This window comes from Rattus norvegicus, chromosome 3 (genome assembly GCF_021556685.1).
Source record: "Rattus norvegicus strain SHRSP/BbbUtx chromosome 3, alternate assembly SHRSP_T2T, whole genome shotgun sequence".
NCBI lineage: Eukaryota > Metazoa > Chordata > Mammalia > Rodentia > Muridae > Rattus > Rattus norvegicus.
In genome coordinates, this window is record NC_141536.1 from 1,371,296 (window position 1) to 1,397,479 (window position 26,184).

Consider the following 26,184-nt stretch of genomic DNA (forward strand, 5'->3'; position numbering starts at 1 on the left):
TGCATTCATTCATTCATTCATTCATTCATTCATTCATTTATCATAATGACCTGGGCAAGGAGTTCTCTTTCCCAGTGTTCCTTATATGTGACATAAACCTTGCTAGAAGTCAGTGCTAAGGCCAAGTTTGGTTTGCCTAAGCCTATGTTTCTCACTAGTTGGGTTTGCCTTCATTTTTAGAAAGCTCAAAGCATAATGCTGCTTTGAATCAACTACAATTGCAGTGTTTTCTTGAAGCCATTTTTCCCCTCCTGATGTGGAGACCGGACATAATAAATGAAAGAAGACTCTGCTGGTGCATGCTTAATATGCTATTCTGAATCACCGATTGTATTTATCATAAGAAGACACTACTCAGACTTGAATGTGCCTGCAAATTCCTGGGGATCTGATTACTATGCTAAATAGATCATTGAATCTGACAGAGTAACTCAGGAGCTACTGCATTTCGAACCTTACACCCCAGGTGATGACACTTAGGCCTGGTCTATAAATTGAGTTGCACAAGGTGAAAGAAACGTGTTCCCTTGATTCAGCACAATTTCTGTGTCCACCTCCTCCACAAAATATGACCAGAGTCTCTAGAAGTGTAGGGACAGACACCAAAAGCACATAAGATGCTGTTAAGAAGTACAAGTCACCCCCACCCTAATTTCCCTTTGTCTCTCTGCTAACCCTCTGAGTTCCCGATGAAAGTGGCCAGAGAGTCTCCTGGGAAGCTCTCCAGATGCTTTTGCTGCAGGTGGCCTCAAGGCCAATTTTCAAAATGACTGCTTTTTCCAAGGTTTTTCCCAAGGTACACTGCTGGGGACAGCTGTTATCACTAATACTTGGCTAGGATTTTATCATCCTAGTGTTTTCATACCAGCCCTAAGAAGGTCCCATCCCTCATCTTCAATTCAGAGTTGGTTCAGTTCCAGTAAATCTTAGACCCTCACCCCTAGGCCCAGAGGAGCCAGGTCTCCCTATTCCTACCCCAACGCCACACCTCAGGCCAGTCAGGTAGAGACAAAGTCGCTCATGCACAGAACGACCCCCAGGCACCAGGGCAGGGTCCCCGGGTGCCCCAGCCCTCACCTTACCTGTCTGGACCAGGATGGCCAAGGAGAAAACGAGGTAAAGGAGGAGAGCAGTGAGCTAGCCACCATGGCTGGGAGCAAGTACAGGGCCCCAGAGGAGGACAGCTATCCCAGGAGGGCCTGAGAGGTGTGCGGGGAGGAAGGGCCGGAGAGGAGGAGCCTATCACAGCTGCAGGACCCCACCAACAGCTAGAACCACTTGAGCAGCTTGGCCGCAGTCTGGGGGTGGGACATGGGGGGCGGAGGCGGGGCTAACAGACACCCTTGGGTCGCCTGATCCGGATTGGGTGGTGTGTCTACTTGTTGCCCACAGTACCCTCCCCATCCTGCGTCACTATGGGAATGTCAGAAGCAGCCTGCGAGTATCAGAAGCCAGGGGGTGAGAAACAGCAGTGGAGAAGGTGCTCAGAAATGGCCACCTGTGATACCACCACACCCTGGCCCAGAGCTTTCGACCTGGCCGCACCTTCCTCCTCTACTTCAGTTCTCCCAGCTGCGAGGACCCCAGCACCTTAGCAGCGCTTTCTACTCCAGGTTGAAAGCTGCAACAAAATCCCTGCCTCAGACTAAAAGAACTGGTCTGTTTGTGTAGCTGCTGGGAACCAGGTGGAAGCTGAGTGTCTCGCGCTATCGTCTCGCCAGCAAGAACACTCACGGACACATGAATCCTTCTGTAGCAAAATGTTTATGGTATCTTAAAGAGAGGGGACTCGGGGCGCCATCATGGCGCGGCTTATATACACCCTAGCGCGGCACATCCACTCCTGATTGGTCGCTTACCCATGATCTCATAGGCACGCCCCGGAGTCGGCAAAGACCTGGCAGGAAGACACTCTTGCACATGTGCACACAGTTAACTTCCTGAAAGGAAGTCGGGCTGGCATGGCGGAAGCCAGCGCCATCTTGTAATGGCAAATGTTATCTCGGCTTTCCACGTGGGGTGCAGTGGAAGCCAGCGCCATCATGTGGTGACGAATGTTATTGTGGCTCTCTACAGCTGAGGATCAGGGCAGGCAACAGGGAGGGTGAGCTCAGTCCAGAGTAAAAGCTGTAGGGAACAGTTCCCGAGGCTTGAGTTAGGGATGGCCTTAGTGAAGGGAAAGTTCACAGCTGCTCAATCTACTGAGACTAACAAATGCGCTGCAGCCTTTCCCCAACAATCTCTCTCTCTCTGCAAATGGGGTCTACCTCCCTGGCGGTGAGAATGCAGATACTCTCTGCTGTGACAACCAAAAACCTACTGCAGCCTGGAATTGAAAGCTCCCAATATGAGCAGGGCTGCAGGACAAAGAAACACTGCTCAGGGTGGCAGCATGGAACCTGTCTATACTACCATGCTGCATAAGCTGACCTGGGGCCACTTCAGAGCACCTCTCCTATTCCTATGCCTATGGGGCCTATACAACACATATACATATGCACAGGCAGGCAGGCAGGCAGGCATGCACAGACACACACACAAACACAGACACAGACACACACACACACACACACACACACACACACACACACACCCTAATGAAAACAATACTAAAAAGAAGAGAAATTTTCTGAGCCTTTAACAAAATCCTAATTCCCTGACTCAGCAAACCAAATCCTATATGCTTAAAGGGGAAGTTAAAATTTATTGAGAAGGGTGCTCTCTGTTCAGAAAATAAGGTTCAAACAGCATCTGTGTTCAAACTACACTGCGGGGGAACTCAAGTCCATCCACTACCAGAAGCCACGCATTTCCTACCTTGAGCTGGTACTACAGCTCAGCCCCATGTCAACAGCTGCCCAGAGTAAGCCCACAGCTGCTGGATAAACCTCCGGGAGAACAGTGTTTCCTCTGAACATAAATAATAACAATTACGTGTTTCTATGGTTCACACAGCTCACCAAACATTCTTTCTTAAGGGCTAGGCTTTCCCACACATGAACGTGTACACATGAACACACATAAATTTTTTTAAATAAAATTTAAAAGTATTTTTCTCCTCTAAGACTTAAAAGCTTCCAGTTGGACAATCTCCCCCTGAATGTCTTTTTCATAAACATTCTAGCATTTAGATGTCAGCATTGACTACATTTGGCAGCTGATTAAATAGCACAGATCATGTCCCTCCTGGGTTATGCTGTTACCCTCAGTTCCCAGTGACTGGCTCCATTTCAGGCCTTTCTGAGCTCTTAAACAGCCACGCACAACCTTTGACACCGTGACACATTATCATCTCCAAAGTTCATGCTTCAAGGACCATGACCGATTGCAAAAGAAAACTCTCTGAAGGTTTTAGGTCAGTTTACAGTTTTGTGCTGGGCCATAGCCCGCTCCTCAGGTTTCAGACAACTGTACATACAACCACTTTCCAATAACTGTGTGCTCTTCCTGGGCCAGGAAAATACAACCCGCAACAAAAGGCCACTCAAAAACACATCTGTAACACAAAATCCCTTTGAGGAAATTTTTGATTCGTGCCTTTAAATCTCTTTAGATAGAAAGAACTCACACTGAATATTATAGGAGATTGTTAGACGAATTTGAAAGTTCTAGAACGTTGAAAAGAAATCCATGCCTTTGGCTTTAAAAAAAAACAAATGCTCATCAAACTTCATCAAGCAGAAAAGGAGCCAGGAGGCAAAAGCTTTTTAATGAGACTTTCTGTTTTCAGTTTCTCTGTTTTCCAGCCCAGCTGTTCACCCCACCATCCTCCAGTTTGCTATGTTTTAAATCCTCTAAAGATTAGTAATGATGGTCTTAATTGTCTTCTGAGGAATAGACTAATGCAGACACTCAAAACATAACATACACTAACAACAAATCCTGGCGATACGTTTATAAATGAAAATCAGAGACTTGAGGGTGAAATAAGTTGCCTTAGCATGGCCAAGATTCAAACTTGACAACAACGGTCCTACCCTAACTATTACTCTATACTCTGTTAAACACAAAGTGTTTTCTTCCCTCCTGAACTATTTCTCTAAACAACTCCTGAACCTGCAGAAAATGTCCCAGCAGAACCAGAAGGTCCTCTCTGCTAGGTTAATGTTTTTGTCAATACACGGACAGAAAAACTGTGAAGTTGAAATGCTGTGGAGAGAGGTGTGACCTCTGACACGTCCTCCTGGCAGAGATCATTGAGCAGGGAGAGCGGGAGATAGGTGTAGGGGAGGATGAATCTAGGACCAGTTTCCCAGTCCATCAGGATGGATGAAAAGTTGTTCCCTCTGGGCATTCCCCTGCCTTCTTCCTGCTACCTTTAGTGCTAGTGAGTCACAGAACCAGGTTAAGGTGGTTCAGGGGAGGTGAAGGCCACAGCTGTGGGGACAAGAACCAGAACTAATAGCAGACACAGGTGTCTATACCATGTTCTCTCCCTAAGGCTCTTCAGCATGTTTGCCTAAGCCTGCACAGCTAACTACCACAGTCAAAGCTAAATGGCTATACCCTCCATCCTGCAATGCCTATGAAGCCTCGAAATAGCTCACCTTCTCTGAACTTGCAACCCGAAATTTTTCATTACACTTGGGAGGAGAGCTGGCTGTATAATCCAGGCTGGCCTACAATTCTCTATATGGCCCAGGCTACTCTTGAACCTAGAAAATCTTTCTGTCTCAGTCTGCCCCAGCCTGTCCCAGCCTGCCCGGACAGGAATGGGCCCAGGTGAATGACCATGTCTAGTTTGTCAACTCTGCTATATTTTCTTTAAACAAAACCTCAAATGCCCAGTTTTTCAATGCACTTGCCTTGAGCTTTAGAACTCACGTGGTCATCCAGTCCTACCACATACCTCCCTCCACTCAGGGGTGGCATGTACCAGACTCGGGGTAATTAGGAAGGATTTCTCCTTCCAAAGGAGCGAGGGGAACATCTGGCTGTGAAAGCATTGACCGTGCCTCTGGATAGGACTGGGTGTTTCTGTTCCCAAGGTCTTTCCTGCCTGGAGTTAGGAAAGCTGCATCTGCCTGTGGAGGAGCTGGGGTTCTGGTGCCCACTGGATCCAAAAGCAATGCTACGTCCTTGAAATCCAGGACCCCTACATCTCCCACAGGTGGCCCCTGTTTGATTTGATGGACCAAAGAAGCCGATTCTGTTTCCCGGTAGGATGGCCAGTTACCAGGTGCTGGGTGTGGCAAAGGAGAAGCGTGATCAGAATCTGGAGACGTGGTGCCAATATCCACAAAGCTCGAATTAGCCTTTGATTTGAAAGACACATCAATACATCCATTCTCCTGTGGCCTTCTAGGGCCTCCCCTGGTTCAATTGGTGGGTATTCTACATCCTCTCCATTCTCATTGTGATAATTGCAACTGTCCTCAGTACAGATCTCCAGGGCTGCAGCATGGTTGGAGGAGTGCTCCAGCACTGAGGAACAGGCTGTGGAATGGTCACCTCTGACCGTGGCTGGCCAGACATTGTCCAGCGCCAGCCTGCTGCTGATGTGAAAAGCCCACGCCCCAGGAATCCCCAGGTTGCTTAGTCTAAGAACAGAGGAAGGAGTGGATTGTAACCAGTCCATTCATCCTCCTTCAGAATTCATATTGAAATCAAAAGATTTTAACGATCAAAGCCAAACTTTCCATGCTATGTCAAACAGAAGCAAAGCATCTAAGTAACTGAGATAAATACCATACAGGAACTTTGTTAAAAGCTGCCTTTTGTCTGGCATTGTGTATGGAACACTAAGCCATCAGGTTATATGTCTGCTCCAGAAGCCCAAATCAAATATTCTGTCAAAATCCTGGCTGTCTTGAGAGCAAACATGGAATGCAAGAATATTTTATGCTTTCTCGACATGAATGAAAATTTAAATCGGACTCAAGCTTACTTAAGCTTAAAATTCCTAAAACACTTAAATAGTACTGATTTCTACAAGCCGTGCCTACACAAGTGCTTATCAGTCTTCACTGTGCTCTGCAAGATAGGGGTGGTAGCTGTGCTAGATCTTAGTGAGGAAAAAGTTGGTTTTGAGGGGTTAGCTAATCTTCAGATCATACAGCCCAAAGTTGGCAAAGCCACGGCAAGAATTTCATGCTAAGAAGAAACTTTGTCTTCCAAACATCTCTGTGTACTCTGATTCACATAGACTAATGTATTAATGACAGAGAATGATAGATCTATCAGTACTTTTTAATGACCAAGTCTAAAACAATTTTTGAGCAAAAGTTCAACATGGGTAAGATACAAATGTATTAATCAAAATGAGGCTCAGTATTTGGGAACAGATCTTCATTTTCTCCGTAGAGTAGACCATGAACCCCTGTTAGTTCCCAAGAATCTCTTTTCTCAGAGGAATTTCACCAGATAGACCCAGCTATCCTGAACCTCGAGATCTTCTGCTGGGATGTGGCACTACTCTTGCCAGCTTAGTCACCTACTATCTCAGTGTCAATGGTACGCTTGCTGTGAAGAGGACAGCCATGTGTAGGATGATTCCTAACGCTAAGAGAAAGCTCGGGTTAGGAAGGCTCTGGAAGGCTGTAGGAACACCCATTCAGAGCCTGCCCCACATGTGGCCCATATATATACACCAACCAAACTAGATAAGATGGATGAAACAAAGAAGTGCAGGCTGACAGGAACTGGATGTAGATCTCTCCTGAGAGACACAGCCAGAATATGGCAAATGCATAGGTGAATGCCAGCAGCAAACCACTGAACCGAGAATGGGACCACCCCATTGAAGAAATCAGAGAAAGGACTGATAGAGCTTGAAGGGGCTTGAGACCCCCTATGAACAACAATGCCAACCAACCAGAGCTTCAGGTGACTAAGTCACTACCCAAAGACTGACCCTGGGCTCCAACTGCATAGGTAACATTGAAGAGCCTAGTAAGGGCACCAGTGGAAGGGGAAGCCCTTCATCCTGCCAAGACTGAACCTCCAGTGAATGTGATTGTTGGGGGGAGGGTGGTAATGGGGGGAGGATGGGGAGGGGAACACCCATATAGAGTGGGAGGGGAAAGGTGTTAGGGGGATGTTGGCCTGGAAACCAGGAAAGGTAATAACAATTGAAATGTAAATAAACAATACCCAATTTAATAAAGATGGAGAAAAAAAATGACTCTGGAAAATGGGACCTAGCCAATGATATCAATCCTGTGTTTGCACGAAATACCAAAACTCAAATTATCCCAGACTATGTAATTTCCTCAAAAGTCAACAATCAAGAATAAGAGGGAATGGCTAAAAAGAAGTATTAAGATCCACTGAATCATATAACGAGATCTTTGTTCACTGGGGCAAGTATTCATCATTCTAGTCTCGGTTTCTACTGCAATAATGAGGAGAGTTGAGGTTTTCTTCAGTTCTCTATCTCTCTCTCATTCTGTGCACTGTCCACTAGCCACTACCTGTACCCAAGTGTATTCACGATACTCTGCTGTACTGGCTGGATTTCGTCACCCTGATACAGACCTGAGAAGAGATTGCCTCAATCACACATGCCTGAAGGCAAGTCTGGGGGAGGGGCGCTTTCTTGGTTAATGATTGGTGGGAGGAAGAGCAGTTCACTATGGGTGATACCACCCTAGGGTACCATCTCTGGTTGTGTAAGAAATCAGGCTGAGTAAGACAGAGGAACCAAGCCAATAATAATGTTCCTCCATGGCTTCTGCTCCAGTTCCTACCTCCTTCTAGGTTCCTGTCTTGCTTTAGTTCCTGCCTTGGCTCCCCTAATGCACTGTGTGACCCAGGACAGTAAACCAAATAAACCCTCTCCTCCCCAGTCAGGTCAGTGTTCGTCCCCTCTGTGATTTGTTATATTCAATTGCTAAGGTTTCTCTTCATTTTTTGAGACACAGCCTCATGTAGCTGATGATAACCTTGAGCTTCTCTTCCTCCTGCCTGCACCTCCCAAACACTGGGATACCAGGTGTGATACTAAACCCTGTTTGTGTGGCACCAAGGTCAAAACTCTGGGCTTTGTGTCTGTAAGGCAATGTTCTACCAGCAGAGCTTCAACTCTTGCCCTCAGTTGGTGCTTATAGAAATTAGGGTTGCAAATAAAACACACCACAGAAGACAAAACTCCAGGCTGAAAAAATGACTTAGCAGGGAAAGCCACTTACCTACAAGAGCTTAGAGCTATACCCAGAATCCACGTGGTAGGGGGAGAGCACAAACTCTGACAACCTGGATTCCAACCCAGACACCTCCCCGACAGCTGTGTCCAACCCCCAACTCCCACACAGTAAGGTAATTATAAAAACTGAAACCAATCAGTAAGAAGAGACCCTGGAGCCCCAGCCCATCCCACAGCAGGGTATTGCAGCTGGGAAACCTCTGGAGTTTGGAAGTGGACAGCTTCAAAGCTTCAAAGAGAAGGAAAATACAAATCATGCAAGCGTGGAGCTAAATAAATGCCTTCTAATGAGACATAAATCAATATCCTGGCGTTTGCCACAGTGCCTGGTGGGAATCTAAACAGTTAATTTACCCTCCACACTGAGGTCGTTTATGAATGCTCACAGATAGAATTTGTCTCCTAGAAAGAAAAACTGTATCACAAAACAGAACAGCCATGCTGGCCTGCCTGGGACTAATCCCTTCCCAGGAACTACTCTCTTCCCTACCTGAATATACATATGTTTCAGAAGAGGCCTGCAAACATGAATAATGTATTACCTCTGTTGGATGAAGAGATTCCAGGACTAGGAAAATGTTCTTCTCCTTGGAGGGGTACAGCAAAGCATCCAGAGGGAGCTAGGACCATGATCCTGAGCTACTTTAGTTTACAAATGTTGTCCTCAATGCTGGGCATGTGTGATGCAATATTTCAACCCTTAAGACAACGATACTGACAGAACCTGGAGGAAAGAAGACTAGGAGACATTGTTAAGTATGCAAACACTGAATGGGAGGCAAAGCCCACGCTGAAAGGGGAGGTAGCAGAGTTGTCACTCAGAGTAGTGGTAGGATAATTCTGACTTGCATTTTATGTTATTCCATGGTCTGTAGTTTGTCTCATTTTATTAAGCGTGAGGCACACCAAATTTGTCAATCACTCTGGTCATGTCTCACGCTGCTCCTTTCTGGCACACGCCTGTGTCTTAAAAATTGTAGTATTTCAAGCACTCAGCCCTCCTTCCAAGGGGCTCTAGGTACTACCTGGGGAGAGAGAGTCTTTAAGCTAGAGGGTAAGAGGTTAGAGGAGAAAGGGTAGAGGCCAACTGCTAAGTCTGTTCTAGAGTCTAGACTACACAGACTAGGGTGAGATGGAGACCTAGACCCGGTACGGATCACAGAACAGGAGGGCACACTTGTATGTAGAACCCTTGGAAATAAGGCTGAGTGCTTGAAATACTATGATTTTTAAAGGCAGAGCCCCTGGACACCAACAGAATCTGGGAAGGACCAAGAATGACAGAGTATTAGAATGAGAATTGGTACCTGCATAGCCATAAGAAGCTGCTGTGCGTGTGCGTGTGCATGTGTCTGTGCCTGTGTGTGTGGAAAAAGCATGTGAGGAGAAAGTTGTGTTTCCCTACTGGAGCCATAAAGGCCTTCATACATGTGCTCACACACACATGCATGCACATCCACGCACACGCACGCTCGCATGCACACACACATACACACACACACACACACACACACACACACACACACACACACACACTGTCATCCATTCACTCTGGTTCTTCACTGTCTCCTTTGATGCTTTCCAGAAATATCAAAATTGCAGGAGAGGGGCAGAGTGAGCTGTAACCGGAGTGACTGATAAAATGACCCAAAATACAAACAACCAGGTAACATGAAATCCAAGTAAGAAACACCCTATCTACTCTGCATAAGAGATCACCCCTGTATCCATACTTCAGAGCTGTATTGACTATGGCTCGGCCATTTGACTCTGACATAAGCACCTTTCATAATTTCGGTAAGACTATTGGTAAAACTGGGAAGATAATTATACTTACCACCTATAAGTTGAGAGAGTTTTAATTAAGATAATATCTGCAAGGGTTTTATCACAATGCTCTGCAGATAAAGTGATCGGTAAATTTTTGCTCTGTCACTCTCTCTGCCCACGATCTAGTTTGACTGAGAAGAAACTATGGAAAGCCACAAAGTAACTACTGTGGGCTAAGCTAGTATTGCAAAATACAAAGACAAAAGAGCCCACCTGAAGTCAATAGTCTCTTAGGAGCACCAACTGGACAGACACCTGCAGAATAGCCTATTGCAGCACTAGCGGAATAACCTACTGGGGAGACTAAGAAATGGATTTGTCTCTGGCAACTCTGTGGGTAAACCAGTCAGCATGATTTCTGGTGATGGTGCCAGGAGAAACCTGAGATGACTAAAAACCTCATCTACCTACCTGCCCCCCATTATAGTACTCATAATTTAATCCTTAACAATACCTGTTTGAAAGACTGAATCATGATGCCTCCTCTCCAGAAATCATTAACCTGAAAAGGGTCCACTGAGGCAGTTAGTTATGACGGGATATTTTTATGTAGCCCCAAGAACAATGTTTTTCACAGCAAATCCCAGTAGTTCTGCAAAAACATATAATCACTGCTGGTTCTGGTTTCTCTGCCTGACAAATAGTGCAGGAAAAAGAAAGAATCTTTTAAATCTTGGACAGCCTGAAGCTCCGGAGTTCAAGCTTAGCTCTTGGTTTTCAACCAGCGCCTTTCTTAGAAGCCACCAAAGGTTATTATCAAATGGTTTCTGGCCACTAGAGATAGTGTCCCTCCTAAATGTCCTTCCAGTGCATAGCACAGTCACACACTCCACATTACTCCCTGGTAGAAATTCTTCACCGACTGCTCACTGTTAGTCAGGCTGAAATACAGGGCTTTTCTCTTCACGTCATCTGCTTCCCCTTGGCAGAATCCCACCTTAGCAGGAAACTGTAACTGGACACTATAGGATTCTTTGGGGTGAGTTCCAAAAACTGAAGACCATTGGCAGGATAGAGAAAGAGGACATAGGAATCACATTCATCGGATGCCAGAACGGCCTGGAAAGTGTTCAGCTGTGGACAAAAAGGAATTGCCGACACCCTTAAACAAAGAAATAAACAAAAGAAGAAAATCAGAACACAGGTAAGGAGTTCCAACAAGGGGGCAGAGGCCAGATCCTTTTTAGGATTTCCCCATGTTGGTTTTGAACATAATCTCCTTTAGAATCCCCTCTTCAAATTACAAATGTAATTTTGTAAACCATGTGTTATTTTTTTTAATCTTTTCTACCAATTTAGGTCAATAGGTTAAATGATGCATAAATGAAATACTGGTTTAAAATCTTTAGGATTGTAGGGAAGAGGATGAAGGAGAACTAACTAACACTAAGGATATTTGAAAAGGCCTTATGAAGGGCCAGAGAGATGGACAGTTAAGGGCACAGGCTGCTCTTCCAGAGGTCCTGGGTTCAATTCCCAGCACCTACTCGCCCATGGTAACTCACCCCTGCTTGTAACGTCAGTTCCAGGACTTCTGACAGCCTCACACAGACATACAAGTAGGTAAAACGTCCACGAACATTAAAATACAAAAGCCATATGAAAAGCTACTTGCCAACTTACAACGAACGTTATAAGGTGGGTAATTCTCCTTCCATTGGCTACAAGTTCTCAAAAAGTCCACAGCTAGATGTAGGACACCTTGCTCTCAAGTTGTTGGTCGAGGATGTCACAGAGATGATACCAGAGTTGCCAATTCTCATTGCTCAGGGCTACCCCTCAGAATGTGATGGTAAGATCCTATAGCTGATGACACCACACAAGTAGGTCAAAGAACTTGAAGAAATCACACAGACCTGCCTGCACAGTACTTAGCAGGAAGCTTCCACCCCTGCTAGCTACCCTTTATGATGCTAGAAGATGCTATGCAGACTATTCTCACTCCACTGTGACTACTCAGGGCTACATAACAAAAGCCCTGGCAAGATGTACTCATGGGTGTGCCATAAATGGCAGGAATGTAATGAGGATCACCAATCATTTTCTGGGTGCATTTAAGGTCTGCACTACAAGAGGAAACTTTTGCCTGGCATTGTAAATCTGGTCAGGAAAACCATGGCAGACAGGCTCATAAGCCCTGGGAATGAACCATAACTACTATTTTCTTAAATGGATATACAGTAGCAAACTATACCAGTTACAAGCTCATAGATTAACACAGCTCTGGGTGGTCATTGGGGGAGGATCTTCATACAGTGGATGGTAGTTAATACACATTCATAACTAGTCCGAGTATTGAGAATGAACTCTCTGTGGAGAGCTCAGCCACAGAAGCTCCCACCGTATCAAGTTCCCTCAAGGCTCACGGAATATTGGAAAGAAAAGAGGTGGAAAGTGTTTAAGAGCCAAAGGTCGGAAGGAGTTGGATCAAAACAATGACATGTTCTCATGATATGGTCGTTGAACTCAAAAACTCAGTGCAGTTGGTGTCCAGCAGAAGAGCAAACCACTCAACATTCCAGCACGAATGTGGTAGGGCACTGAAGCCCCTGCCTGCAGCTTAGAAGATTCTGTCACTTGAGGACTGCTAGGGGAGGGTTTTCTTTAGGGGTATGGTCCCTCGTGAGTGGACCATGCTGCACTGGTGGCCCCTCACTCATGAGTAGGCTTCGCTGTATTCAAGGGATTATTAGAACAAATACAGGGGTGAAGTGGATATACTGAAATATACTGTATCAATGTATGAAATTCTCAACAAATAACATTAGAACAGTGCATTTAAAAGTGTTAAGGTTGTAAAGCTTCTCCAGTCCAAACTCTTTTGAGAGTTCTGGACAAGGAACAAAATTGACTTGCTCATTCCTATACCCTCAGTTTTTATTTTGTGTCTGAATGGCTTTCACATCCATATATCATATTAGCATTCATGCATGCACCCACCCATGCATCCAACCATCTATGCATCCATCCATCCATGCATCCATCAAGCCATGCATCCATCCATCTAGGCATCCATCTATCCATCCATGCATCCAACATCCATGCATCCATCCATCTATGCATCCATCTATCCATCCATCCATCTATGCATCCATCCAGCATGCATCCAGCCAGCCAGCCATGCATCCATCCATCCATCCACCCATGAATCCAACATCCGTGCATCCAGCAAGACATGCATCCATCCATCTATGCATCCACCCATTGCCTACTGCAGGCCACACTCAGTCAGGAAGCAGCTGATCAAAAGGCATCCTTACTGATTTCACAGCCAAACTCCCTTTCCTTTTCAATCTCTTTACAACACGAGTTATCTTGTCACATTGTAGATGAAGAAAGTGACCCAGGCGCTTGCTTAAGGTCGGGCAATTATTGATGATGGAAGCCAGCCAGACCCAACCGCTCATCCCCTGCAACAGACATTCAGCTGAACTCTACCAAACAAGCCATTCCAGGACACCTTCCAGGCTCAGCTCCACTAAGCCCTCTGCACAGTGTTTAAGGGTGCCCACTCCTACTAAGTGCTTTGATGCTGTGTCCATATTTCCCTGCACCAAGAAAATCCTAACCAGCAAGCACTGCCTCCTGGGGGTCAAGGACTGTGATTCCCTGCGGAACCCCTTCCATCCTTCGGCACCCACTATGTTGGTTTTCCAGTATGTATTTGGCTCCTGTTGGTTGTCTGGTTTGGCTTTGGCCTCCACTCACTAACCCATCTGAATATTAATTCATCGGGGTTGGGTACCCGCTAAACCACATTATGTTTGATGCTGCACTCAGGACAGAGCCAAAAAACTATGCCCCAAGAGCCTGAATTATAGGAGAGAGAAACAGCCAGGACTGGAATTTTAGGAGAGTGACTGGGGACAGGCATGGTGGCAGTGGCCACAGAAAAAGGAGAGTGTCCAGGACATCAGAGTGGGGTAGGGTAGCATCAGAGTGGCAGCCAATGAATGAAGATAAACACTGTGGGAGGCAAAGCAGACCTAGATGAGAGTTGGAGTCTGAATTAACACCAGGGTGACTGTGGAATTTCTCCCTGATATTGCATTTACTGACTTTCAAAGGGACCTTTTCTGCCATTACCACCTTCTTCCACCAAAGAACTAGTTAAGGGATGCTCCACTGTCTTAGACTCTGTAGTTGGCTTCTCTCACTAGATCATATATGCTTTACAATTTAATAGGGAACTGGGGAGACATTTCTCTTACAAATACTCGCTTTATAAAGAAGGTGGATGACAAGAAGGAAAAGAAATCACTTACTGGTATCATTACCTCTTCATTTTGTTAAACAAGACAAACTGACACAGCAAGAACCTCAAAACTGAATACAAGGAACGAATGTGTCCTTGTGTTTTTTTCTGCCTTGTTCTAGAACATCTCAAATGTTACTTTTACCTTTCTGACAAGTAATGCTAAAGTACAGCTTTGAGGTTTGGGTAATAAGACAAAGAAATGCAGATATTAATATGGTTTCAAAAAAAAAAAAACCTCTGTAGCTCCTCTGTATTCTCTAAATGGAAGAGTCTGCTTACCTTCCTTGTTTTTCAAAAAAAAGTTCATGAATTCAGTCCCCACATTCTACATTTGTTGCAGCTGTAGTCCTCAAGTATGTCATCTGCGGGGCTTGACCCTCCCCAGAAAGGTCAAACCCTCTAAGTTTCCAACTCAGGTACACAAAGAACATGCGTCATCCATCATCAGTCAAGGTAGGGCCAGAGGCTGTGAAAGCTTTATTTCAGTCACAACAAAGTTCAAGTAGGAGATAAAAAGCCGAACTAATATTCCCATCCTTAAATAACCAACTGTGGAGGCTCCTGGTATGGTGGCCACAATCAACTTCACAAGATAAGGGAGAACCAAGGTCCTAAATTTACAGAAATTCCATATGATAAGGGCTGTCTACATGTGGAGATCAGAAGGCAGTGGGGAGGAGGTATGGGAAGAAGTGAGGAGGCTGTGATGGGAGAACCCGACTTTTAACCTGGAGATCTGCACATGTAGTGCCTTATTTGCTCTATGTCTCTTCTGTGTCACCTTTTCTCGAAGCATTCACTTCAGATGGCAAGTTTTTAATTTCCTCATCCCCACTAAAAGAGGCAAATAACAGAGGAGAAAACAACAAAAACTTCCTTTTAATATAATTTATGATCCCAAAGTACATTCCGGAAGAGTTGAGCTGCTTGAAATCTGCCACATGGACCCTTTGTCAGGGCTACAGACTTCCACACAGAATCGCTAAGAGGCCACTTCATAGGCTTTGAAGAGCCCCTCCTTAGAGACACCCTCTGTCTGACTCTTTTCCAAAGGGAAAGGCCCTCACATTCCCAGAGACAAGTTTTCCAAGAGTCCTCCACAGCGGTTCTGAAGGTAAGCCCTCAGTTGCACTGCCAAAACCTGTACAAGAGTCATGGCCTCCCAACCTCCCCAAAGAGAAAGAGAGAGTGCCAGCTAGGAGAGGAGCTCTCCACAGGGTGGGGAGCAGTACAAAGAGGATCAGGTCAGAGTTGCCCAGCTGCAAGGTCTCCAGTTTCCTGTTCAGGCAGAAAACCAGAAGGCTTCTCAAACATACCATCCAACAAGGGTAAAACATCAACCAGCAGAATGACATCTTTACAACAAGGGATTTGTCTACTCAGCCTTACCAAAATGATAACAAAATAAGAAATGAGGTGATTCATTCCTGGGGGACAAAGTTCAATCCTCAGTCTTCTTTAAGGACACATTCTCTGGAGGTGTAAGGCCACTGATTCTGGCCTACGATGTTTGGTGTGAACACCAACCACCACTTTGTATGTTACTTTTTCCCCATTCCCATGGGGACACTGATGTGCTTGGGGTATTCCAAATTCACCCCTGTACTGCAGAGTTAAGAGAATGCCTAATGCTTTCATGATGGCATAGTGTATCCTCCTTCATATGTAGTCTTCAAGGACACCTAAGCAGTTTTCTTCAACCCATTTTCATATATCTAGTTATTCTCTATCCTCGCTGTCTTCACTGACATGTGGTAAATTACACACGTACCATTTCTGTGGACTCTAGCTTCATAAATTAAAAGCTCCAGCTAAATCCAAAGTTCTTGATCAACAACTGTCACCTCTGCACCAACTCAACACCCACCATTCCATGTTAAAGCATCCAGGGAACAGCTGTGATGCATACTATTAGCTGTCAATATGACGCTATCTACAACCATCCAGGAAACAGTCACCAGGCATGTCTCTGATAAAGTATCTTGATTAGATTAATTAAGGAGGGAAGACCCACCCTAAATATAGACACCACCATTCCCTGGGCCCAGGCTTGCACTGCATACAAAGAAGAAAGAAAGCTTAGAAACAACACCCATCTTTCTCTGCTTCCTGGCTACAGATACAATGTTTCCATCCTTTTCTGAAGCAACTTCCACACTCCCATCCCTCTCCCAGGATGCAGCCCAGACTAGGGCAAGCTCTCCTACCACTCACTCTCGGTTCCCATTCCTGTGGTCCTTCCAACCCAAATGAAATTCCTCGTCAACAAAAACCTTCGACATACTATCTAACTCAGTTCTAGATAACACCCTCTTTCCCAGTGAGAACACAACAGCCTTCCCCTGACACCAAAAACACACAGAGTAACAGCAACAACAACAACCACAACCACAACCACAACACAACAACAAAAAACGGTACCATTCATTACTCAGGTCTTTCAGCCATTACCTCTTTGCTCTATGAAGTGACAGTTTAAGAAATCTCAGATTAACTAAATGAACAAACACTTTATTTGTTCATTTTTGTAATGCAGTTGCACCATGCCATTCTTGCATGCCAGGTAGAACACTCTGTCACACCCAATGTGAACATCCTGGAGGGAAAGATGAGAGCAGAAACATTTCACGCTGTAAAGATATTATTCATCTGATGTCATTTCCAGTGACTAATATTAATATTACTATACCAGATGTAAGAAAACTATGTAGAGATCACAGAATCTTCCAGGCAAAGGAGATTGTTGTGTGCCAAAATCTACCTCAAAAATAAAAAAAAAAAATCTATCAAAGCTAGAGTTCAATCCCACGGTCTTCCAAGCACTCAGAAGAGCCTTCCACAGGAGTAATTGAAAACACATCTTGTGCTCAAAACCTCATCGAATGGAACAAGTCCTGAAGCCCATTCAGCCTATGGCAATATCTGAAGAACAATATGGATGTTTGGAAAAGTTAAAAAACAAGAAAGCTACAGAATTTTCCCCACCAAATTCCCCTACAAAAAGATAAGAAAAACAAAGGGGAAAAAACCCAAAACAGTAATTTGGACAAACCTCCACTTAAAAAGTACTTACAGAGAGGGCCAGAGAAGGCTCGAAAGGTAAATAAATCCCTTGCCTTGAAATCCGAGTTCAGTTCCAGGAACCCATGTAAAAGGAGAGAACTGGTACCGGGAGGATCTCCTCCCAATCTCTGCATGTGCACCCCGCTACATGCACACATAAATCATACAAAACCACATACCATACATGTCCTACACACATACCATACACACACCCCACATATATATCATGCACACACAAGTGGCCTCAATGCAGTATGCACATACCATACAAACACCACACACACCCACACAACATGCACACACCATATGCATATAAACACACCATACAGACACACACAAGCACACACATTATGCACATGCACACATCATACACATAAACCATACACAGACACACACATCACACACACACATATACAAACACACACATAACGCACAAATGCAGACATACATACACATCATGAACATGCAGACACACAACTTCATATACAGCATTAACATAGATTATTTACATACACACTCACCATACATAGACATACATATTCCCATGTAGCACGTAAACATATACGTACACATATATGCACACACAGAGAGAGAATAAAATGAAATAAAACAACCAAGTCCTTACATAAAGGAGTTCTACCACAAGATCGTTACATGGCAGGAACAACACATCGCCTTGGTTAATTCTCATGACAACCCTAAAAAGTCAGAACTACCATGTCAATCTACAGCTTAGAAAATGAAGACTGAGGGATTGTGTCTTCCAAGACCACTGCTGCAAGTGTTTTCTGCCTTGTTCCTGACTTCACCAGTACCTGGAAGGTGTAATGAAAGAATTACTGTGTCTATGGGTGTTGCTCATTCATGAAGGACATACTTAGCTAACCTTCATGAGGACTTGTGTTCAAGGCCCAGAACTGCAAAATTGAAGGAAGAGCTGGGAAAATGGTTCAGTGTGAGGAGTTGCTATTCAAGCATGAGCACCTGAGTTTGATCCCTAGAATACACACTGAACAAAAACAGTCATGGTGTCTGTCAGTCCCAGATCTCTAGTCCCATAAGAAGGAAGGCAACTCCTTGAACCTCGTCACCCAGCAATCAATCCTGGCTTAGCTGCTGAGTACTGGGTCAGAGGGAGGTGTGCCTGAAAATGATTTGAAAGGGAGCTGGATAGAGTGCTCAGCAGGATAAAGGCACTTACTTCGGAAGCCTGATGACCAGAGCTCAATTCCCAGACCCCATGAAGGAGGATTAGCAGAGAGCTGACTCTGAATTTATGTTGTGACTACCACAGTGTCAAAGCATGCACACGTACGCAGAACAAATAAATAATTTTTAAAAGGTGGATAGTCCCTAAGGAATGACACTCAAAGTTCTTCTCTGGTCTGCACACACGTGCATCTCCACACAAATGTGAACCATGCATGAATGTCTGTGTGTGCCTGCACATGCGCACACATTCACAGACACACACAGACACACAGGTACCGCATGCACGGACACCAAAGGGAAACTGTCAAAGACTGTTTCTAATGAAAGGTTGCTAATGAAATGAGAATCCTATGTAGTACACTCATCTCTCTGGGGCTGTAATCTTCATGTCAAATAAACACTAAAACACTTGGGACCCACTGCAGCCTCAAGACCCCGGAGCCTCAGTGCAAATGCTTCTTGCTCTAATTTTTGTTTGTTTGTTTGTTTGTTTGTTTGTTTGTTTGTTTTTTCTGTTGCAAGAGGCTAGCTAATTCAGCTGAATTTTCCTTGGGAGCAGCAGAACATAATTTCAAAGTGAGGTTATCATCAGAAGCATCCTTCACAGCAACTTCACTCCAGTTCACACTTCCTTTGAATATGGCTCCAAGAACTATCCTAGCACCAAAGCCGCAATGAACACTAAAACGCTAACCTTATTTATTAGATGTCTTCAGAAAAAGTGCAGCGATTGTTACTGTAACTACTTATATGATTCGTGTACAGGAAATGGGTCTTGCATGGAAAGTGTAAGAAAGGGGAAAAGTATGTCTTCTAAGGTGACTTTGCCTCACTTAAGGCAGATTTGGAAATTATTTTCTCTTCTGTGATATAAACAGTAATTACTGTGCTTATCCTGTGGGACTGTGTCGAGAAGACAGTATAAAACACTCCTGCAAGAAGGTAAGGAGAGGGGGGCAGAGGGATGGCTCCCTGGTTGAGATCATTGGCTCTTCTTCCAGAGGACCCATGTTCATTTCCCAGCACTCACATGACAGCTCACAACTGTAGGTAATCCAGTCCAGGGTATTCCACGGGCACTGCATGCAACGGTATGTAGGCATATGACCCATGTGCATAAACACAATTTTAAAAATTTAAAGAGAAGTTTGATGGTGTGAACAAACAGACTATTTAACAGTTGTCTAGTTTGCCCTTCGACTCTAACTAACTAAGGTCACCAGAAAGACTGTGGCTCAGCTAGTAGAGTGCCTGGCCAGCCTGCACTCTCGGTTCAGTTCCCATCAAATGGGTAGGGTGTGATGCTGCACACCCACTATCTCAGCACAGGTCAGTCAGGTCAAAAGGATCAGAGATTCAAGATCATCCTCCATTATGAGGTTTGAGGCCAACCTGAGATGCATGGGGTGGGGGGATCAAAAGCAAAACAAAAGGAACAACATAAACGTCAGACTCCCCACTTCAAATCGTTCAAGGCTGCCTACTTCCAGGAACCAATTGCAGTCCTCAGAGGGGACAACGTCTCTACCCTTGAGTGCTCCTGCATCAGATCCCAACACCCTGCTCTTCTGAAAGACACTGTGCCTGCCATGCCCCTAGTACATTAACCTCCAGCGCACAGGCTGATACATGCTCTGCCTTCTATCCTGGAGAAATGGCTTGCTCACTGAAACCTACCCAAATGGAATCCCTGAATCAAGATGGGTTAGGAGGAAGCTCTAGCTGGAGAGTCCACCATATTACCACAACAAAAGGTTATCAGTGGTGTTCCTACTAAATGTAAGAGAGGCCATTCAGTGAAAGAGCATTCTGCTTAGAGACTATGTCTATTTCAGTGCTGATATAAGGAAAATGTGTAAAAGTAGTTTCTGAATTAACAAATATCGACTATGTTCAGATAGAGATTATATATGATATATATGACTCTCTGCATATATAACCCTAACCCTAACCCCTTACTCCTAACCCTAAACCCTAGCTCCTAACCCTAACCCTGTGACATAGATTTTTTTAACATTACAGGAGAAGCTGGAGGGCAGCACACCCTATGAAGTGCTTGCTGTGCGTGCATGAAGTCCTGATTTGAATGGCAGCACCCAGATCAAATGCAGGTCGTAGCAGCACACTTGTAATCTCTGCTCTGGAGAGAAAAACAAGCAGATCCCTAGGGCTCACTGGCCATCAAGCCTAGCCTAACTGGGGAGCCCCAGGTCCCAGAGAGACCCTGAGTAGAAAGACAAGATGGCTCCCAAGCAAAGATATTTAAAGCTGATCTCTGGTTCACACATACATATGCACACATGTGCATGCACACCCACACTCTCACTCATAAATTAAAATTTTTTAAAAAGACTGTAAGAAAATAGAAATATTAGAATTGGCGACCTAGTTGCTTGTATTATAAAACTTTATCTTTTTTCCACTATAAGCTTGTTATACATGATATTAGATAAACGTTTTAAAAACAATGTATGAATGAATGACTGAGCGAATGAAACCTAACAGTGGGGACTGTCTTCTCTAGCCCTCTACCTGGCTGGCCTGCGCCAAGGAGGCAGTGTTTGAGTTGAAGGTATTCTGTTGAACTGTAATTGAGATGTCAAAGCCAAGGCATTACAAGGCTAGTCAGTAAACAAAACTGGATGTTAACCTGTCAAGTAAGAAACTGGAACTTCAAACAATTTCTCCATCTCTGCTGGTGCAGGCTTTAGGAAAACATGTCTCTTCCTTTAAGTTCACAGAACAAACTCAGGAACAATGGGCAAGCTCTTAGGGAAGACATCACTTCTGTAGCTCAGAGGCACTAGGGGAGTTAAAGCAAACACAGATTTGCTCCAGGTCTATGGCATTTTACACCCAGGTGGAATTTCACAAGAGGACTCTGTCTCTACCTACACCAGGAATGAGGCCATTTACCCTCACCCACCCATACCCGCTTCACATGTTGCCAAGACCAAAGCCAGAGCAGAGTTGGTGTTTTCTCCAGGGAGACTGCAAAGCAGGCTCCTGCAGACTGAAGTATGTAAACTGTTACAAAGGCAATGTGGAGAAAGCTACAGGGAACTTACTAAGAAGTTCAAGGCATGCTTGCTCACTCTCCTGTGATGTCAGCTCAGGCTGTGCAGTGTTTTGACACTTTAAAAAGTGTTGGCTTTGAAGAGGTGGCTCAGCACCTTGTAGTCCTTTCAGCATGCTAGCTCAAATCTCTGTATCCATTGTCAGTCAAGCAGTTCACAACTGTCTGTATGTAACAACTCCAGCTTCAGGGGGCCCAAGCCCTCTTCTGGCCCTTCCAACACAAGCAGACAAAGAGAAAGACACACACACACACACACACACACACACACACACCCAGGCACACACACAGGCACACACAGAGGCACACACACAAACACACACACACACGAATAAAATAAAAACCTTATAAAACATTTTATAGTATTGATTATAGTAAAAATGTCATGGGAGCAACCTTAATGACCACTAGGAAGGGTGAGATTTTATAAGGTTGTAATAAATTTTACAGAAATACACTGACCAGAGCATACTAAACAGCAGAACAAGCAAGTGAAACAGTAATATGGGCACTGTGGACCCACTGTTGTCAACGGCAACAATATTAAAGAAATAAATAGAAATGTACACACGAACCTATAGGATATTTTTGGTTTCTCCAGGCAGGGTTTCTCTGTATTCTGTCCTGGAACTCACTTTGTAGACCAGCCTCACCTAGAACTCACAGATATCTGTTTGCCTTTCTGACTCTGCTGGGATTGAAGGTGAGTGACACCACACCCAGCTCATACAAAAAAAAAAAAAAAAAAGTTGTTCCTTTTTAAATTTCCCAAATTTTTAATTTTTTGATGAATATATCATTAGAACTATTCGTGTACTTATAGGTAATAAAAAAAAAACTGTAAAGTGCCTGAAGTTCCCTCAGGGTCTTTGGTATCTGCACCTTAGTCCCTCATTTTACTAAGCAATTTTCTTAGTGTTGAGGAGCAGAATCAAGGGAATGCCTCTTAGCCAATCTCTTAGTTTCCTTTTCAAGCCCAACCCTTCTGTTTATTCAGCTGCAGGGTACCCCTTGCTTACCTCTCCAGACCAGGCAGCCCCAAGCCTGTCCTCCTCCTAGGCGCCCACTTGCTCCCAGGTGGCCAGGAAGAAGTGGGTGGGGGGAAGCCTGTGCACAGGTAGCAAGCAGCCAGACTCAGCACAGCCCAGGAGGTGTCCTCCATACAGGATCCAGCCACTGCTGTGACTCGAGTGGATGTCAGCCAGGAATGGGGCGATGGCTGGGAAGTCAGTAGGAAAATCATCAACGACATATTAAGTCTCCCTGGGTAAGTCCTGGGTGGAGATGATCCCATTGGTGCCCACCTACAATGAGACCACAGGGCCGTGAGACAGTTCAGCAGGTAAGGGCACTCTGCTGTCAAACCTGATGACTTGAGTTTTAGGACCCGACAGAAGGTGGGATAAAAAAAAAAAAAAAAAAAAAAAAAAAAAAAAAAAAACAAAACTGGTTGTTCTCTGCTCTTCACACGCATGAGGTAGCACGTGAATCCCGCCCCACATAAACATTTTTAAAAGGGCAAAACGGTAGTCGCTCAAACTGGTGGTGGGCAACCACCAGTCGAACGCACCTACGGTCCAGAGTTCTACTCAAGTCAAGAAGACTCCCTCCTCTTGGCAGGTTGAGACACATCCAGGGTAACAAACTCAACTTTGGCGACAGTGATCAAGTGCACTGCGACTCACAGGTGCGGCCCCTCTTGAACCCGCTCATCTTTCTCCACCACTGCACACCTTGGGCGCCGTGTCCTTAATTAGATTGCTATGCCTGCGTGCACAGCCTCCCACTGCCCCTAAACGCAAACCGCACTAGCCGCCTCAATTTCATCTTCCTACCTGGGAAGTCAAAGTAGTGGGGGACGGTCCCAGCTCTCCCTTGAAATGATCCTTATTCCTCCACAGTAGGGATCAAGAAGCTGCAGCACCGCTGCTAAGTCCAGTCCCCAGCGGCGATGACAGTTAAACATGGAGGTTAGTTGCTCCACACCCTGGGAAGAAACTACAACCCCACACCAAGCCGCGCACCTCTAGGAGCTGAACTTACACAGAGGTTGCTGAACTGGACACCGTAGAAGCTACTTCTACATACTGCTAGCTTCACAGCCGCGGAGCATTCAACATCGCCCTCCCGCAGCAGCCAATCTTCCCACGACTTCCCATAAAGAATGAGCTCTTCAGGATGCAGAGCCCCGGTTCGTGACAGCAGCACCAGCACCAGGAGCAGCGATAGCGGTGATGGCGGTGCCAGCAGCCTGGCTGTCCCGTCCCAAGACATGCTCACTCCTCCCTGGCTCTGCACTCCCCACCTTGAGTCTCTGCAGGCCACTGTGCCCGCCAGACGCCCACTCGGACCTTTGGTTCCAAATGCCGGTCCAAACACCGCGCTGATTGGCTACAGCTCTCGGCTACTGACCAATCAGCGACTCTGAGAAAGTTTGCCAGCGGCCACTACAACTGGCTCTCATTAGGTTTTCTAAGACTGCTGTAGTTTGGTGGAGCAGCCAGCCTGGGAAGGTGAGACTGTTGGCCAGATCTGGTCTGGGCTGTCCCAACTACTCCTGGGCTACCCACAACTCTCCAGTTTGGGTTACGACGCTGCAGGAGGTGACCTCATGAGCTGGAGGGACACTCAGCGCGCTGGCAGCTGGAGGCTGTAAGCAACTGTGCACTCTAGGTTGGCAGAGCGAGGGAGTGTAATGAGATTACACACTGGAGTTTTCTCCCTGCCCTGGCGTCCCGGGTACCCCTCTTGCAAGAAGCCAGGCCTTCTGATAAACATTCAAAGGAGCTTTGTCTCTATCCCAGGACTGCTCCGCCCCACCCACATTTCCTGCTGAGAAGCATGCCTTTGTGAAAGGCTGACTCCCAAACTCTATCCCCAATCACTGGCTAACCTTTGGGAGGACACTGCCACCCTCTGAAATGTCCTCCCCAGCTGTTTACCTTCCCTGGGGCAAACCACCCCAGCGCAGACTGTGAATCTCACTTTGTTCTGACACCATTCAATTGGAGCCTAGAGTGAAGCTGCCTGGCGCCAGGGCAGGACAACTGAGTGTTTTCTCCCAAAGTTAAGGAACTGCCCGAGCAGGAGGCCACAGAGTCCATAATCCCAGCTGCCCTGTAGGGCTGGAAACCTCACAACCTGGAAAGCAGCTGCACCTGTGTTGGGGAACCCCCTCCACCATAAACATCCCCTCTGCTCTAAGCCTCGGGAGCCAGATGAGATTTTATTACCATTTTATTATCAGGAGCGTGAAATTTCCCACATACAGCCAGTTTTCTCTCAGCTAGGCCCACCCCCCATGGGCTCCTTAGAAGCAAAGGTAGTTTTTAAAAAAAACCTTAGAGATACTTTAAAGGACGCCCAAAACCAGCTTTCTCGTTGTGTTTATTCCTAGCCATGTAATTCTTACTTATTTATATATTATTTAATATATTTCTTTATTATTTGGCTCCAAGGGGCCAAATACTAAAATCCTTGAAGATACTAGACTGACAGACTCCGAATCAACAAAACAGAAACGGCCAAGAGCAGTTTGTCCCCGCAAGCTGGAGAGAGCTATGTTTTCTCCCTCAGAAAACAAACTGAAGCTTGCACTTTTTTTTTTCTCATTTGCCCGCCTGTGACCAAGTATTTACATTTTGCTGAGGACAAAATGATGTCTCAGAGGCAGGAGGTGATTTGACTAGTCCAAAGTCACCTTATTTACTCAGTAAATAATGTACACACAGTACATTCTGCCTCTGGCTCACTGTCCCTCTATTCTGCATAGCAATAGCTCTAACATTGACTGGAGGTCTAGCCTACAAATTAGAGGCAAACCAAAATTCAAGATGGAATCCCCACAGCTTGATTTCCTAGTGTTCTCTTTCTTGTATAAATGCCCATCCTCCCATGCACTCCTACTCTCCAACAACACACCCCTGCCAACCTGAGAAGGGTAGGCTAGCTTGTGAATTCTGACCAACAGAATGGGGCCATAGTGTTCAGAATTCACTTCAATGGCCTTTCTGTCTTGCCAGTCAACACCATATCTCCACTGGATCTGAGGAAGCTGTATACTGCCTTAGGAGGGCAACACATAGTAAAGAACTCCAGAGAGCCTCTGGTCACCACCCAGCAAGAACCAAACTGCCAAGAGACCTGTAAATGAGCTTCTGGAGTCTTGAGATGGCACCACAACCATGGTTGACTTTGGTTGAAGCCATGTGATAGACCCTTGAAGCAAGGGCCTCATTTAAGCCATAACACATTCTTAATTCATAATGACCCAAAGAATTACTAAATATGTGTTGTCTTAAGGTATTTCATTTGAGAGGAGTTGCTGGACATCAATAGATAACCAAATCAGAACACTGCTAAGGAAACTAAACTTGAAGAGTGTTTGGGTTTTTTTGTTTGTTTGTTTGCTTGTTTGTTTGTTTGTTTGTTTTAAGTGATTACTGTCACATGACTGGTGTATGTCAAAGCTTATCTTTAAACCCAGTTTTGTCTTGTCTCTGGACTTCTACCTTCAACTGCAAATTGTACTGACTCACTGGCACTTTTACTTTGCAGTCTAACTTATGTTAGATTCACCTCTGGCTGTGCTATCAGCTGTCA

General features: G+C 45.2%; 1 long non-coding RNA gene and 1 pseudogene across 4 annotated transcripts in view; both read right to left on the reverse strand.

Moving 5' to 3' along the window:
* LOC148006389 (uncharacterized) overlaps positions 1 to 24,153 on the reverse strand; it is a 44,177-nt gene extending 20,024 nt beyond the window's left edge. The window contains exons 1-4 of one of the 3 annotated variants that reach the window (XR_015683459.1): positions 23,888 to 24,153; positions 23,418 to 23,580; positions 22,602 to 22,886; positions 10,398 to 11,779 (exon numbers count right to left, since the gene is read on the reverse strand). This is a non-coding gene — a long non-coding RNA (uncharacterized LOC148006389). Of the gene's footprint in view, positions 1 to 10,397; positions 11,780 to 22,601; positions 22,887 to 23,417 lie in introns of those variants that run through there. The other 2 variants (XR_015683460.1, XR_015683458.1) reach the window with 2 other exon arrangements.
* LOC148006390 (nidogen-2 pseudogene) lies at positions 2,569 to 9,617 on the reverse strand (annotated as a pseudogene). Its single transcript, XR_015683457.1, has one exon. The product of XR_015683457.1 is annotated as a nidogen-2 pseudogene (transcript).
* Positions 24,154 to 26,184: the final 2,031 nt, after the last annotated feature.